Genomic DNA, 17,994 nt, shown 5'->3' on the forward strand with positions numbered 1-17,994 from the left:
TGAGTCTTCTTTACAATGTTGTCTTTAATGGGGTGCTCCATGAAATTCTAATGCCATAGATATACTGCATGTCTGTTTATGTACTATATTAATACTTCATAAAAGTAGTACAATTTTTTTTTTTTGCTTCCGAGAATGAATTTTTGCCCCTTGGCGAGTAATGAGAATGCTTAATCTAGAGGTTATATCTGTTTATCCCAAATCTTTCAACCCACTAGCTATTACTTAGCATTGCATGGGGTTAGGGTTTTAAATTTTTAGCTTAAAGTTTTTCAGTGAGTTAGAATTCAAACTCATAGACTATGTTGAGCCATTTGTACTTTAATGTGAATAGAAGAGCAGAAAGCCAAAATATACAATGGAGAAAAGACAATCCTTTAAACAAGTGTTGCTGGGAAAACTGGTCAACTACGTGGAAAAGAATGAAAGTAGAAAACTTTCTAACACCATACACAAAAACAAATTCAAAATGGATTAAAGGTCTAAATGTAAGACAAGAAACTATAAAACTTAGAGGAAAACATAGGCAGAACACTCTCTGACATAAATAACCACAAGATCCTCTGTGACCCACCTCCCAGAGTAATGTTGAACTAAACACAAAAATAAAGAAATGGGACCTAATTAAACTTAAAACCTTTGCACAATGAAGAAAGGTGTAAAGCAAGGTGTAAAGGCAGCCTTCAGAATGGGAGAAAATAATAGCAAATGAAACAACTGACAAAGAATTAATCTCCAAAATATACAAGCAGAAGTTCAACACCATAAAAGTAAATGACCCAATCAAAAAACAGACCGCAGAACTGAACAGACATTTCTCCAAAGAAGACATACAGATGGCCAACAAACATATGAAAAGATGCTCAACATCACTCATTAACAAAGAAATGCAAATCAAAACCACAATGAGGTACCATCTCGTGTAGGTCAGAATGGCTGCCATCAGAAAGTCTACAAAAAATAAATGCTGGAGAGGGTGTGGAGAAAAGGGAACCCTCCTACACTGTTGGTGGGAATGCAAACTAGTACAGCCACTATGGAGAACAGTGTGGAGATTCCTCAAAAAACTGGAAATAGAACTGCCATATGACCCACTGCTGGGCATACACACTGAGGAAACCAGAATTGAAAGACACGTGTACCTCAGTGTTCATCACAGCACTGTATATAATAGCCAGGACATGGAAGCAACCTAGATGTCCATCAGCAGACGAATGGATAAGAAAGCTGTGGTACATATACACAATGGAGTATTACTCAGCAATTAAAAAGAATATATTTGAGTCAGTCCTAATGAGGTGAATGAAACTGGAGCCTATTATATAGAGTGAAATAAGTCAGAAAGAGAAACACCAATGCAGTACATCAACACATATGTATGGAATTTAGAAAGATGGTAATGATGACCCTATATGCAAGACAGCAAAAGAGACGCAGATGTAAAGAACAGACTTTTGGACTCTGTGGGAAAAGGCAAGGGTGGGACAATATGAGAGAACAGCATTGAAATATGTATATTACCACATGTAAAACGGATGACCAGTGCAGGTTCGATGCATGAAGCAGGGCACTCAAAGCTGGTGGCTCTGCGACAACCCAGAGGGATGGAGTGGGGAGGGTTGTGGGTGGGGGGTTCAGGATGGGGGGATACCTGTACACCCATGGCTGATTCATGTTGATGCATGGTGAAAACCACCATCATATTGTAAAGTAATTAGCCTCCAACTAAAAAAATATGTTTCAAAAAAAGAAAAGCAGAAAGCCAGTCTGACAGGGGAAAGGTGAATGTAAGGGTCCTCCCTTACTGGCGCAGGGGCGGGGGGTCGGGGAGAGGAGGGGAGATAGACAGCCTCTGGTGCAGGAATGCCTGTGTCACCACTGAGCTTCAGTGCAGTCCTGTTGAACATGTTAACATGAAGTAAGTCCTTTAAGAAGAGATGCGAGTTTCCATTCATGATGAACAAGAAATCTTAGTCATAGCCACCTTAGTGACCGTCGCCTTATTGATTAATGTGTAAATATTAGGTTTCCTGCCTGACAAGAATTTTCTCTTTGGTCCCATTCAGGCCTGTTTGCATTTTCCCAACTGCTACGTGGCCAGGAACAAGAAAGTTTGTGTAATGTTCCAAAGAAACCGCTCGACACCATGGCTCATTTTAACCCAGGTATGAATAGAAGACAGAGATGAATTCACAAATACTTCTTTCACATGCACTGTCAAATATAACTTTTCACTTCCAGAGGCCAAAATGGTCTTAACCATTGAAATAATTATAGCTCACAACTATAATTTAGAGTGAGTTCTGGCTGACTCTACATTCACAGAGGAAAATAATTCACTTGTCTTGTTGGAACACTGCAGTAAATAACTATATAAAACTTATATAGTTTCAGCAACCCTAGACAGTATGGTGAATCTAAATAGAAGTCAATGTTTGATAATTTAATAAGACAATAATAATTATCTACCATTTATTGGTTGCCAACTTAAATGCTAAAATGCTATACTCAATCCTTTATAAATACTACCAATTTAAATTCTTCCAGCAATCCTATGAGATAAACATTTTTATTGTCATTTACAGAGGAAATGAGTTCAGAAAGGATGGATGATTTTCCTTGAACCACTTACCAAGTAAGGGAAGAAGTCAAACTTCTGCCATCTGAAGCTCATGCTTTGTCACTTTAGCCACAGTGAAATTATCTCAGTGAAATGACAGAAAGATTCATGTCTGCCAACTTAATATCCAATCAAATGGAGGAATCTTGGGCAACTGAAGAGGTAATGAATATGCTGTATAATATGTTTTGAGATTTTGCATGTGAGAAGCTACTTGTGCGGATGATTTCAAATGAAGTATAATTTTTTAAAAAATAAACGTCGTTAAGACAGGTATTGGTTAGAATTTTCTGACTTTGAGGGTTGTAAAACATATACTTGTGTATATGTTTACCCTTCTAAATGACAAACAAAATGGCGGCTATTTTACAGAAGCGCAGGTACACTTTCCAGAGGCTGGGACTATTGTCCTAAATTGTCTGTATCACCCATTCCCTATTCATGGCATAGGACCTTATGATTTGAAAGGACTGGCCATGTGAAAGAATGGTCCTTGTTTAAAATTTTCAGTATACTTTACATTTTGTATTAGAGTCTCTGACAAGACAGGATAATGAAAACTAGGAAGGCAGAAATGGGATTGCAAAAATACAGTCAGGCTCTAAGAAATCATTTTATGGAGGAGGATACCCAGTGATTAGGAGCCATGTTAATGAGCCAGAACTCAAACTTAGGTCTCCTAATTCCTAGGCCAGTAATTTTTCATAGCAGTACACATTACCAAGTAGAATAATAAATAGGCTTGAAATTATAGCAAAAATTGACCTAAATATACATCATCAATTATAAGCTTCTCCATGCAGACTGACCTAATTAAATAATTTAAACACACGGACAACAAAGGAGAAATATAATTTATCTTTTAAACTACTAACATGATTATGCTTACTATGTACCAAATGGATAATCAAACATCCCTAAATAGTGATAATATGAGTAGTGCCAAAACAAAGGCTGAAATTGTTCTCACATGTGAAGTAATGTGTGCAACTGGCCAAAGTATAACCACCGCAATAAAAGATGTTTTCACTTAATTTCCTGGAGATTTCAGATGTTTGTTTAGTCTTTATTAACTGGAAAATTCCTCTACTCATTGTACACTTACTGACATATTCTATTAGGAAAATGTTTGTTTTCCAAAGAAATAATCCAAGCCACAAAATTCAGCCAGTATTTCACAATATTAACTTGACAATAAAGTATTTTATCAATAAAACATTTTTTAAACGTTTATGTAGATACCAATGAAATTTTAACTTAATTATGCTCCTCAGAGAAAGCTTCCTATATCAGATCTTTGAAAGATTTTGCTAGATTTCTTTTAAGAAAAGAAATGCTATATTTAAAAATATACTGCACAAGATATAATTATGAATATTACTAAAGAGATGCAGCATACAAAGCTTACCTTTTCAACATTCTATTACTTAAAACTAATTTTATAGTTGAGAATCTAGGCATTTTCCATATATTTTAAACATTAATAATCACGTAGAATCATCCCTTTCTAGAAGACTCATAGCATTTTAACAACATACGGAAGTCCAACATATTTTTAAACCAGAAGTCATGTTAGCACTTAGTTCATGAAGACTCTGTTGTCTATAACAACTGCCCCCAAATGTTGTGCTTATCTTAATAGAAGGAAAAACATACAGTTACATGAGTCATGACTGCTTCCTTAACTTAGACATACATTTACAACATTATTCTAAATTGCCAAACCTCATCATCCCAAATCCTAGGATGACAGATAATACTAATCATGGCATTGCTCAGTACTATATGAAATCTGTACAAATCTGGAAAATTACAGCTAAAAGCAAGTATACCTCCATATGTATTTCCTATCACTTTCAAACAAAACCACCATTTGTAAGTCTTGTTACTTACCTAGAAGCATGTTTCTCAGCAGTAGTCAATTCAGCCAGTCTGAAAACTCTGTTTAATAAAGGTATCAAGAGCTGAGAAGTATGTTAACCTGCCACAGGTTTTATTACAGTGAGAGTGGGAGCCCTCACAAACTCTTCCTTGTATCCTAAGCCTCCTGGAGTACTGGACTGACTCCACTCACTCGCTTTGGACCTTGGTTGAAACTAACAAACAATACAGAGACTGTCAGGAGATGCTGCCTCCTCAGCCCACAGAGCCAAACAAAATTATGGAAAAGTAGGTTATTTCACTGGAGTTGGAGATGTAAATTTTGAATTGATCATGCTGTTTCTCTGAAATTCTGAGTAGCATTTTCTACTAAATTAACAAATAAAACAAGTGAAACTCATGCAAACAAGCTTATAAAATCATATTTAAAAAAATCTAACTACCCAATTTTCCCCCAATGCTTTTTTTTAATTTAAAATACATTTAACTCCAAACTAAAAAGAAATTCTGCTGCAAAATAAGCCCTGTATAATATACATGTTTTTAGGGAAGGCTGTATATTAAAATTATATCACTCGTCAAGAATCAGAGAATGCAAATATTTTTAGTATTTGGTGTTATGAGCTTGAGCCTCCAATGCAATTTTGGTTTCACAAAGGATTGTTTGTTTGTTTCCAATACAAAGATAATTATTTCTGAAATAGGTTTCTCCTGAGAGAACAAACCTTACAGTTTTAAAGCAATAAGGATATTGCAGTGCATATTTAACAAAGGAATATCTCATTTCTTTGTATCTTTCTACTGGCTGTGAATTAACAATTTAAAAGGAGAAAAATCTATCTGACCTCAAAGGAAGAATACACAGCATGCCAACTAACACTAAAGCCAGTAAGTTGAATGTGATTTCTGAGACTATGTTTTTTAAAGTAGAAAATAAAATGACACATCCAAATATTACATATTTTAGCAATTGTTTTTAAATTATCCTGCAGCAGATTATTTCTTTTTACATATTACAATGACAGTGGACAGAAACTAAACTACGTATACCTTTCTGGGATCCAGATCCTTGAGCAGTCAAGTTTTCCTGTATTCATTCATGTTTCTGTATTTGCTTATTAAAGATAATTTTGGGATTCAACTTTTACATGATCAGCTACTTTTATTTCGATTAAAATAGGCTGAAAAGTTTAAGAAAAATGAGAGTCTGAGAAAGAGGTAAATGGGAAGCAAATCCAGGAACAAGCAGGACAAAAGGAGAGAGGTGGTCAAGGATGGCCAGCGGATCAACATCCGGGGGTTTGGTCAGTGTAAAACGCAGGCCTTGCATATAACAAGTATATATATTTGGATGTAGTGACCTGAAGGGTTATGCATATGAATTCTCACACGGGGTAAACCAAGTTTCAACAGGGACAGGTGTATGCATGTGTGTATGTTTATACCAATGAACGTTTTTCTGTAAATGTGGAAGGAAGCCTCTCCCTGCCCTTGGCACCCCATTCACTGTTACCTAGTGGCTGTCACACTTGAGCGACATCAGAATCCCCTGAAGGGCTTGTTAAAACAGACTGCTGGGCCCAAGCCCTAGACTTTCTGATTCAGTCTGTCTAGGGTGGGGCCAGAGAATTCATATTATAAAAAATTCTCAGGCGATGCTGAAGTTTCTGGTCCTGGGACCACACTTTGAGAACCATAGCTTTAGCTCATTATGTTAGCCTATAATCTAGCGTGAAGATGTTTCCAGTGCAAATTGTTTAGATTCTAAGGGCTTCTTCACCCACACATTTTCACAGCTCTGAATCAGGGTGTGTCTATAATTAATCACAACTTACAGAAACTATGCAGAGGGCAGCGCCCACAACATGCAGTGTCGGTGTCTGCATGGACTTGGTCACAGCTGTTCATATGGTCTCTTCAGTTGAGTGATATCATTTATGAATGATATCAAATGTTGAGTTTACCATTTGAAAATAATTCTTTCAAACCAACGCTTTAAAAAGCTTTGGTACATATATACAATGGAGTATTTTTCAGCCATCAAAAAGAATGCATTTGAATCAGTTCTAATGAGGTGGATGAAATTGGAGCCTATTACACAGAGTGAAGTAAGCCAGAAAGAAAAACATCAATACAGTATACTAACGCATATATATGGAATTTAGAAAGATGGTAACCTTAACCCTGTATACGAGACAGCAAAAGAGACATAGGTGTATAGAACAGTCTTTGGGACTCTGTGGGACAGGGTGAAGGTGGGATGATTTGGGAGAATGGCATTGAAGAATGTATATTATCATATGTGAAACAAATCACCAGTCCAGGTTCGACGCATGATACAGGATGCTTGGGACTGGTGCACGGGGATGACCTGGAGGGAGGATAAGGGGAGGAGGGAGGTGGGAGGGGGGTTCAAGAAGGGGAACACATGTACACCCGGGGTGGATTCATATCAATGTATGGCAAAACCAACCAATATAATGTAAAATAATTAGCCTCCAATAAAAAAAGAAAAAAAAAAGCAGAGACATTACTTTTCCAACAAAATTAATAAATAAATAAAAAGCATACTGTGATTTGATTTTAAAAATAAGTCTCTGCATACAAAGATGAAATACAAACAGGTATGGTGTGTGTACTTGTTGTTGGTGAAGCAGATGTTAATTACTGGAGAAATGACAGCAACTTCAGAATTTCTTGGAAAGTAGCATTCCATTCCATTAGAGGATATAAGAATGGTAACCACTAGTGGAAGAAACTATGGTACCTGTAAAGTTTTGCCTATCACAGGCCCAGAAATGCAGCTGAAGCTAGACGGAACCACCAAATCCCTCTGAACAGAAATTTAAATGTGATTTGCTGGTGTGAATAATTCACAGGTCCAGAGGGAATCTCTTTAAAGCATCATAGTTTATTGACAGTTGCTGTTGCTGGGAGCCTACTCTTCAGACATGCACATTTTCACTCAGCGACACTCCCTTGGGACCAAGCTATGGAAGCCGATCCTCTCAGATGAGCTGAAGCCCGCTCACCAAAAAAGAGAGCTGCCCTTCTTGAGGTCAGCCTCTGACACAGGGCTGTCTCCCTCTAAAAGGACCCACCAGCACTCTAAGTCAGATGCCATCGCCGGCATAAGTCTCAGCAGCAACCTGAAATGAACAGTCAGCCACCCTAAAGCAGAGAATGAGGACGAGGGGCTCTCCTCCAGCACCGACAGTACTGATAATTCCTTCAGTTCCCCAGTCAGACTGGCTCCTGAGCGAGAATTCATCAAGTCCCCGATGGCAACTGGCAAGTGGCTGGCCACACTCCCCACCAAGGAGCAGAAGACACAGAGGCGGATCTCAGAGCTCTCCCTGCTCAACCACAAGCTCCCCGCCCGAGTCTGGCTGCCCACTGCCGGCTTTGACCACCACGTGGTCCGCGTGCCCACACCCAGTCTGTCGTCCTCAACTCTAAGGACAAGGCTCCCTACCTGATCTAAGTGGAGGTCCTAGAATGTGAAAACTTCGACATCACTAGGGTCCCCGCCCGGATCCCCGAGAACTGAATTCAGAGCACGTGTTCTGAAGAGAACCTGCCTGAATGTGGCATCACCCACGAGCAGCGGGCGGGCAGCTTCAGCACCGTGCCCAGCTATGACAACGATGATGAGGCCTGGCCACTGGATGACATAGGCAAGCTGCAGGTGGAGCTCCCTGAAGTACACACCAACAGCTGTGGCAATATCTCCTAGTTCTCCGTGGACAGCATCACCAGCCAGGAAAGCAAGGATTCTGTGTTCATTGCAGCAGGTGACATCTGACGGTGCCTTTTGGAGCAGCTGGCTCACACCCCCACAGCCTTCAAATGAGACCCAGAAGACCCTTCTGCAGTTGCTCTCAAAGAGCCCTGGCAGGAGAAAGTGCAGTGCATTAGAGAGGGTTCCCCTATGGCCATCTCCCCAACTAAAGGCTCCTGTCAGTCGTTGTCAAGTGTGGGGATGACCTTTGGCAGGAGCTGTCTGCCTTCCAGGTGTTAAAGCAACTGCAGTACATTTGGGAACAGGAGTGAGTACCCCTGTGGAGCAAGCCATATAAGATTCTCGTGATTTCAGCTGACAGCAGCATGATTGAACCAGTGGTCAACGCTGTATCCATACACCAGGTGAAGAAGCAGTCACAGCTCTCCCTGCTTGATTACTTCCTACAGGAGCATGGCAGTTACACCACTGAGGCATTCCTCAGATCCCAGCGCAATTTTGTGCAGAAGTTGTACTGGCTACTGCTTGGTCTGCTACCTGCTGCAGGTCAAGGACAGACACAATGGGAACATCCTGTTGGATGCAGAAGGACATATCATCCACATCGAGTTTGGCTTCATCCTATCCAGCTCACCCTGAAACCTGGGCTTTGAGACATCAGCCTTTAAGCTGACCACAGAGTCTGTGGATGTGATGGGCGGCCTGGATGGTGACATGTTCAACTATTACAAGATGTTGATGCTGCAGGGGCTGATCACGGCTCGGAAACACAGGGATAAGGTGGTGCAGATCGTAGAGATCATGCAGCAAGGTTCTCAGCTTCCTTGCTTCCATGGCTCCAGCACCACCCGTAACCTCAAGGAGAGGTTCCACATGAGCACGGCTGAGGAGCAGCTCCAGCTGCTGGTGGAAGATGGTGGACGGCAGCATGCAGTCTATCACCACCAAACTATGATGGCTTCCAGTGCCTCGCCAACGGCATCATATTACACCCTCCTCCTCGGGCCCCAGCACGATGGGGGGGTTCAGGGGACCCTCCCTGGGAAGGAGGATAAACACTAAGTGTTTGAGAAACACTAGTGTTGGAGAAACACTAAGTGTTTGAGAAACACTAGTGTTGGAGAAACACTAAGTGTTTGAGAAACACTAGTGTTGGAGAAACACTAAGCCAGGAAGGCCTACCCACCCAGCCATCCACCAAGGGAAACGGAAGGCAACACATACAAAGGCTCATGTGGTAACCGTAGAGCTTGCCAGGGCGGGTGGGGAGAGCCAGCTGTGGGGTCCAGACTGACTGGGCCTTCCTTGCCGCCACCCCAGCTGCGTCAGTATTACCACCTGGTGGGCTCCAGGACTCACTGCCCTCCAGAGAACAGAAGTGATGAATGTGGGGGGCGCTGGGGCCTCGCTACTCCCCACCAGCATCCGAGAGGTTCTTTCCACAGGCCATCCTCTTCGTGTATTGTGGGTCCCAGAAACGAGAAGAGAGCAGGTTCTTGGTACTTAGGACTTGATCTTGTGGTTGGCCTTTGGCCATGCTTTTGCCTGACTGTCCCCTCCCAGGGACTGAGCCCTAGCCCGAGTTCCCCTGGGTAGGTGGGCTTTGGCATAGGGTCCTGCACTTGCTGAGGTCCCCCATTCCAGAAGTGAGGAAGGGAATGATCACGGCCCCTCCAGTCAGGGTACTGGCCTAGCTTCGGGGAATTTCTTGCCCTGATCCCTTCCCCACACCCAGGGAGATAGTTTTCAATTTTTTAGTTTTAATTTTTGTTTGAAATAAAGTCCTTAGTTATAAAAAAAAAAATTTTTTTTTTTCTTTCCTAGTGATCTGTAGAGTAATGATGTGAATGGACAATCTAGACTTCCGCAGTGGTCCAGTAGGTAAGACTTCACGCTTCCACTGCAGGGGACACAGGTTCCATTTGCAGTTGGGGAAATTCCACATGCCAAGGAGTACAGTCAAAAAAAATTAAGAAAATCTGAGGTTTGATAAAATGTGATATTATTTGGAAATAAAGCAAGTACTCTTGGGAGAAGCTATTTACAAATTAATGAATAATAAGTTGATTTAAAGCAGGTTTCTGTTGTTGTTATTCAAAATGTAGTGTGGAAAAACCCAATGAATCACCCAGGATATCTGCTAAAAACACACTTATCTGGGACTACCAGAGATCCACTGACTCAAGTCTTTGGTCTGAAGACTGGCCATTTCACCTCTAAGTAAACAGCAATTTAATAAGAATAGCAATAATGGAGGACTCTTAAATGTTTGTGCTAATAATGTATTTCTGAAAAGCAAAGAAGCTACCTTTGATTCCAAATCAATTACAATAAGCCTTGGGTATTGCCTAAATGAGTTAAGCTACGTATGGATGCCTCTGTGACAGTTTATCCCCACAGGAACTTTTAAAAACTGAAACACCAAACTGCATATGTATCTCAATGGCCCTTTGTGAGGGCAGAAGAGAAAAAGCCAGAGGCAAAGGTGCATGCTCATCTGACCAGGCGCAAAGCAAGTAATGCTTAATAGGAGGGCATGATACTAAGAAGGATAAATACATAGCAGCACCACATCTCCAATAAGACTCCAACCTCTGGCCCAGTACTGAGTAGGGTCTCTATATAAGCCTCCAGTGGTGTGAAGGATTTGAAAGAAATGATAAAATAACCAGGATGAAACTGACCAGCTGTTAAGTTGCCAGTTATAAACTGGTTACTAGCTGTAAAACTAGTCACTGTAAAGTGACCAGTTGTAAAGGCAGTGGAGGTGATGGAATCCCAGTTGAGCTATATCAAATTCTAAAAGATGATGCTGTGAAAGTGATGCACTCAATACGCCAGAAAATTTGGAAAACTCAGCAATGGTCTCAGGACTGGAAAAGATCAGTTTTCATTCCAATCAAAAAAAAGGCAATGCCAAAGAATGTTCAAACTACTGCACAATTGCACTCATCTCACATGCTAGCAAAGTACTGCTCAAAATTCTCCAAGTCAGGCTTCAATAGTATATGAACAGAGAACTTTCAGATGTTAAAGCTGGATTAAGGGAAGGCAGAGGAGACAGAGATCAATTTGCTAACATCCGTTGGATCATTGAAAAAGGAAGAGAGTTCAGAAAAACGTCTACTTCTGATTTATTGATTAGGCCACAACCTTTGTGTGGGTCACAACAAACTGTGGAAAATTCTTAAAGAGATGTGAATACCAGACCACCTGACCTGCCTCCTGAGAAAACTGTATTCAGGTCAAGAAGAAACAGTTAGAACCAGACATGGAACAACAGACTGGTTCCTATTTGGGAAAGGATACATCAAAGATGCATGTTGTCACTCTGCTTATTTAACTTTTATGTAGAGTACATCATGAGGAACGCTGGGCTGGAAGAAGCACAAGCTGGAATCAAGATTGCTGGGAGAAATATCAATAACCTCAGATATGCAGATGACACCACTCTTATGGCAGAAAGTAAAGAGGAACTAAAAAGCCTCTTGATGAAAATGAAAGAGGAGAGTGAAAAGGTTGGCTTGAAGCTCAACATTCAGAAAACAAAGATCATGGCATCTGGTCCCATCACTTCATGGGAAATAGATGGAAAAACAGTGGAAATAGTGTCAGATTTTATTTTTGGGGGCTCCAAAATCACTGCGGATGCTGATTGCAGCCATGAAATTAAAAGACACTTCTTGGAAGGAAAGTTATGGCCAACCTAGATAGCATACTAAAAAGCAGAGACATTACTTTGCCAACCAAGGTCCATCTAGTCAAGGCTATGGTTTTTCCTGTTGTCATGTATGGATGTGAGAGTTGGACTGTGAAGAAAGCTGATCGCTGAAGAATTGATGCTTTTGAACTGTGGTACTGGAGAAGACTCTTGAGAGTCCCTTGGACTGCAAGGAGATCCAACCAGTCCATTCTGAAGGAAATCAGTCCTGGGTGTTCATTGGAAGGACTGATGCTAAAGCTGAAACTCCAATACTTTGGCCACCTCACGTGAAGAGTTGACTCACTGGAAAAGACTCTGATGCTGGGAGGGATTGGCGGCAGGAGGAGAAGGGGACGACAGAGAATGAGATGGCTGGATGGCATCACCAACTTGATGGACGTGAGTCTGAGTGAACTCCGGGAGTTGGTGATGGACAGGGAGGCCTGGCATGCTGTGATTCATGGGGTCGCGGAGAGTCGGACACGACTGAGCGACTGAACTGAACTGAAAGTTGCCCAATATCAGTGAGTCTGTTTCCTTAATGAAAGAATAAAGGTAAGGTTAGAGTAGATTTCTATGGTCCATCCTAGCCCTAAAATTCAGTCAGTTCAGTTCAGTCTCTCAGTCGTGTCTGACTCTCCGTGACCCCATGAATCACAGCACGCCAGGCCTCCCTGTCCATCACCAACTCCCGGAGTTCACTCATACTCATGTCCATTGAGTCAGTGATGCCATCCAGCCATCTCATTCTCTGTCGTCCCCTTCTCCTCCCGCCCCCAATCCCTCCCAGCATCAGAGTCTTTTCCAGTGAGTCAACTCTTCACGTGAGGTGGCCAAAGTATTGGAGTTTCAGCTTTAGCATCAGTCCTTCCAATGAACACCCAGGATTGATCTCCTTTAGAATGGACTGGTTGGATCTCCTTGCAGTCCAGGGGACTCTCAAGAGTCTTCTCCAGCACCACAGTTCAAAAGCATCAATTCTTCGGCGATCAGCTTTCTTCACAGTCCAACTCTCACATCCATACATGACAACAGGAAAAACCATAGCCTTGACTAGATGGACCTTTGTTGGCAAAGTAATGTCTCTGCTCTAAAATTACATAACACTTAAAAGTATTTAAAAGGGTGTGGCTTTTTCACAGTTTTATTAGGAAAAAACCTTATAAAAGTGAATGAGTGGTGAATCCAAGATAAAAGACATTAGTGATGGTTTGAATTGTCTTTTCCCAGTCCTCCATTCATATGCTGAAGATACCAATGCCCAGTTTTTCAAAATGTGATCTTATTTGGAGGTAGATTCTTTCCAGAGATAATCAAGTTAAGATGAGGTTGCTAGGGTGGGCGTTCATCCAATACGTCTGGTGTTTTTATAAAATCAGAGAAATTTGGATGCAGATTGGTATAGAGGGAGACTGTGTAGACACAGGGAAAAGACAGGCGTCTGCCAGCCAAGGAGAGGCGCCTGAAACAGATCCTTTACTCTGAGCTCTCAGAAGGGAACCCACTCTTCTGACACCTTGATTTCAAAATTCTAGCCTCCAAGACTGTGACAGGATAAATTTTTGTTGTTTAAGCCATCTAGTTTGTAGTACTTTATTACAGCAGGCCTAGCAAAACAAATTGGCACTGTTGCTAGGTCCTTGATGCTAAGTACACACTAACTTTTCAGAAGTTTGAGTAGTAGTTGGGGTGTTATTTTTGAAAGTTAGAACTCAGATGTTTTATATTTGTTCTTTCTGTAATGTTTCTTTAATCAGGCTGGCTGTGCATTTGTCTATTTAAGTAGATTTTAAGTAGCTATTTCATTTTTATATATACTTGCTTTACTCTAATCTACTAATATTTGCTTCTGTCTTTATTAATGTCTGCTTCCTAACATCTTTTGACTAATTTTTATACATATTTTTTAGTTTTTAAGATGTATACATCCCTCATTTATTATCTTTTTTTTTTTTAATTGGAGGCGAATTATTTTACAACATTATATTGGTTGGTTTTGCCATACATTGACATGAATCCGCCCCGGGTGTACATGAGTTCCCCTTCCTGAACCCCCCTCCCACCTCCCTCCTCCCCTTATCCTCCCTCTGGGTCAACCCCGTGCACTAGCCCCAAGCATCCTGTATCATGCGTCGAACCTGGACTGGTGATTTGTTTCACATATGATAACACACATGTTTCAATCCCATTCTCCCAAGTCATCGCACCCTTGCCCTCTCCCACAGAGTCCAAAAGACTGTTCTATACACCTGTGTCTCTTTTGCTGTCTCGTATACAGGGTTATCATTACCATCTTTCTAAATTCCATATATATGCGTTAGTATACTGTATTGGTGTTTTTCTTTCTGGCTTACTTCACTCTGTATAATAGGCTCCAGTTTCATCCACCTCATTAGAACTGATTCAAACGCATTCTTTTTAATGGCTGAGTAATACTCCATTGTGTATTGTTTTTTAATATGAAATCTCATTTAGGAGTAGAATTTTAAATATTTTCCCTTCCATTAACTTTTAGATAGTCTATCACTTTTAGTTTAGATCGTTCTCTCTTTACTTGATAGTTAATAGGAGCAAGAGATAGAAATAACATGTTATCTTTTATTCTAGCTTTATTATTAATTAATTTAGCTTGGCCTTGGGCCAGTCACTGACCTTCCATGGGCTTCTATAATACTGCCTGTGTGAGAATCAAATCAACTAAATATGATAATATTTGAGACCATAAAGTGCTATACAAATTTAAGTCATTTAAGTTATTGTTTTAATTATTTTTGACCAACTCACTATTCACAAAGAAATTAGGATAACCCTGGGGATATCAGAATTGCTTAACTTTATAGATTTAATTTCTGCTTATTGTATTAGCAATCATCTCTCAAATTGCCTGTAAGTTTATAATTTTATGGAAAAATAGCAATAATTCACCTACTGCTGCTAAGTCACTTCAGTCGTGTCCAACTCTGTGTGACCCCATAGACGGAAGCCCACCAGGCGCCCCCGTCCCTGGGATTCTCCAGGCAAGAACACTGGAGTGGGTTGCCATTTCCTTCTCCAATGTGTGAAAGTGGAAAGTGAAAAGTGAAAGTGAAGTTGCTCAGTCGTGTCCGACCCTTAGTGACCCCACGGACTGCAGCCTACCAGGCTCCTCCATCCATGGGATTTTCTAGGCAATAGTACTGGAGTGGCTTGCCATTGCCTTCTCCAATTCACCTACTAGCTCAGTTTTATTTATTTTTTTTTATGTATTATTTGATGAATTTCTTTGAAGGAGAGAAACCAATTTAAAAACTCACCTCCTAAAATCATGTGTCATTATCATTTAAGATTAGGAATGAACTAGCATTACCTGAATTCAGTTATGTGTCAAGCACTTTTGTAGGTGTTTTACATTCAATTCTTTCAACAATCATTGCACAAATGAAGATACTAAGAAAGCATAAGCAAACCTTATAAGAATGTTATAAATCTTCCAATCCAGTCCTTCCCAGCTGTCTCCCTATAAAACGGGTCAATAAGACAGCAGGGCTAAACTAAAGTTTTTATCTAACAATTTTCAGAGAATGTAAAGTAGTTCTTCTTTTAAAATTGAAAATATAAATCATGTTTAAGTAAAAGTAAATGTGGTTTTAAAAAGCAAAGGTCCTTTTGTTTCTCTTTGAATCTTTCTTTCTTCAGAAGAGACTTTTATTTTTCCTTTTTGTTTCCTTTAGGGGAGAATCAAAGTATCTGAGAGCAATCATTTACTTTGAACTACACCATTATTTCAGAATTTTCTATCATGCTAAATATTAAGTTCACCTTATGTATTAATGCAAGAGTTCTTATCTGTTATATCTAAAATACATGTGAAATTCAAGCATTCATTTTTAATATTTAGTTTTTTGCTTAAAATCACCTAAAGGCATTAACTACTATTATTTCTGATGAGATTATGCTTAACTGAGGAAAAATTGTAGCCTAATCAGCTTTGCAATTTTCTACAAGTACAGCTCTCTGTAGATGCAAGATCATTACTACTAACTAGACTGGCACTTATTTGAAGAGAGTGAACATTTACAGAATTATATGAGTTCTGAGTATCAGAATCCAGAATGTTCCCAGAAAAGAGAAACAAACAATAAGAAGAAGTGATTAAAATTGCTGTATTAATGAAGATGTTCATTACATTATATATAATTGCAAACATATAGAAACAGTCTAAAAGCTCAGTAGCAGAGGAACGGTTGTGTTGATAGTGTGAAATATTACAAAATATATTCAGTGATGTAGGAAAATGTTCACTGTATAACAAGTGGGAGAAAATATGTAGAACTGGATATACAGTAGATGTCACACATGTAAATAAAAAGCAAATTGCATATGAATGTATATGTGCATATATACAGAAACAGCTAGAAGAAAATACCCCAAAATACGTTAAATACTGCAGGTTTACTGAAAATTTTACTTCTTTTTCTGTATTGTTACATTTTTGTACTAAACTGAAAGAAAAAAAAAACCCTTCATCTTAAACATTACAGTGGGAGGGATTTCACTACAAAAAGGAAAATTTATATAATTTCTAAAAATAGGGAGGCAGAACTAGCTAATTTAGATAACCTCGCTTTAAAAATTTATAGTAAGTTAATGTCAAGAACTAGTTATGTTCTCAAGTTTCTTTTGGGTCTTAACGATCCTCTGATTCAACTGGAGTAAGGGCAAGCATAGGACTAAACACATGCAGAAGGCTCACCTTGATCACTGTAATAGTGCAAATGGATAGTAATTGGAGTGACATAAATAAGAGAAAAGGGAATGAGGGTAATGGTAATACAAAGCTTTGGTACATATACACAATGGAGTATTATTCAGCCATTAAAAAGAATACATTTGAATCAGTTCTAATGAGGTGGATGAAACTGGAGCCTATTATACAGAGTGAAGTAAGCCAGAAAGAAAAACACCAATACAGTATACTAACACATATATATGGAATTTAGAAAGATGCAAATGATAACCCTGTATACGAGACAGCAAAAGAGACACAGATGTATAGAACAGTCTTTGGGACTCTATGGGAGAGGGTGAGGGTGGGAGGATTTGGGAGAATGGCATTGAAACACGTATGTTGTCATATGTGAAACGAATCACTAGTTCAGGGTCAATGCATGTTATAGGATGCTCGGGGCTGGCATGCGGGGATGACCCAGAGGGAGGATAAAGGGAGGAGGGAGGTGGGAGGGGGGTTCAGGAGGGGGAACTTATGTAAACCCGGGGCGAATTCATGTCAATGTATGGCAAAACCAACCAATATAATATTGTAAAATAATTTGCCTCCAATAAAAAATAAATTAATTACCAAAAAAAACAAACAAACAAACAAAAAATATTTATAAGAGGCTTGAGCCATCAGTTCCCAGAACTCCCCAGTGATTTAATCTCTTGGTCTGTAGTATCTGCATCCATACAGATGAGTGTCAAGAGCCTGCAGAGAGGTGATGGCAGGAATCCAGCCCATGGACAGTATGTAAGAATCACTTATATACATGATTTCTTCCAAGGTATTAAATCTTTTTAACCACTATGGTAGCATTGCTATTTTTACTCCAGTGTTTAACTTATATGAAGGGAATGATTTATATGCCCTTAAATAACATGGCCCTCATTAAACTATGTATTCTCTATCAGTGTCAACAGAAGACTTCCATGACAATATGGTGACATATAATAATTAACATGGTTCAGACATATCGGATCTCTGCACAACTGGACACATCAAAAGAATTATGATATCATCAATGATGCTAGCAGACAGAGCACCTGCTCTCCTCTCACATTAGATAGCAGATGTTCAAATAATACCACATAGATTTTCTTAAGCTGTATCCTGAGATCTGTCAAGGTTTTCACCATGGTTAAATCAGAAATGTCACAACTTTTTCTTTTCAGTAAAAAAAATTCTCTACGTACCTGATAGGTGCCCACCCTACATAGCTTATTTTTATGTAAAGGCAGCTTGTCCTCTTAGAGGTGGGGTTTGCCTAGGGCAACAAAATGCTCTGTGACTGC

General features: G+C 39.8%; 1 protein-coding gene and 1 pseudogene across 2 annotated transcripts in view; one reads left to right on the forward strand and one right to left on the reverse strand.

Moving 5' to 3' along the window:
- ZNF385B (zinc finger protein 385B) overlaps positions 1–17,994 on the reverse strand; it is a 372,939-nt gene that overhangs the window by 229,439 nt on the left and 125,506 nt on the right. The gene's annotated exons all lie outside the window — the stretch shown is intronic.
- On the forward strand, positions 7,654–9,298 carry LOC148778611 (phosphatidylinositol 4-kinase beta pseudogene; annotated as a pseudogene).

Source organism: Moschus berezovskii, chromosome 2 (assembly GCF_049115385.1).
Source record: "Moschus berezovskii isolate FMDL1 chromosome 2, NW_MosBer_1.0, whole genome shotgun sequence".
Taxonomy (NCBI): Eukaryota; Metazoa; Chordata; class Mammalia; order Artiodactyla; family Moschidae; genus Moschus; species Moschus berezovskii.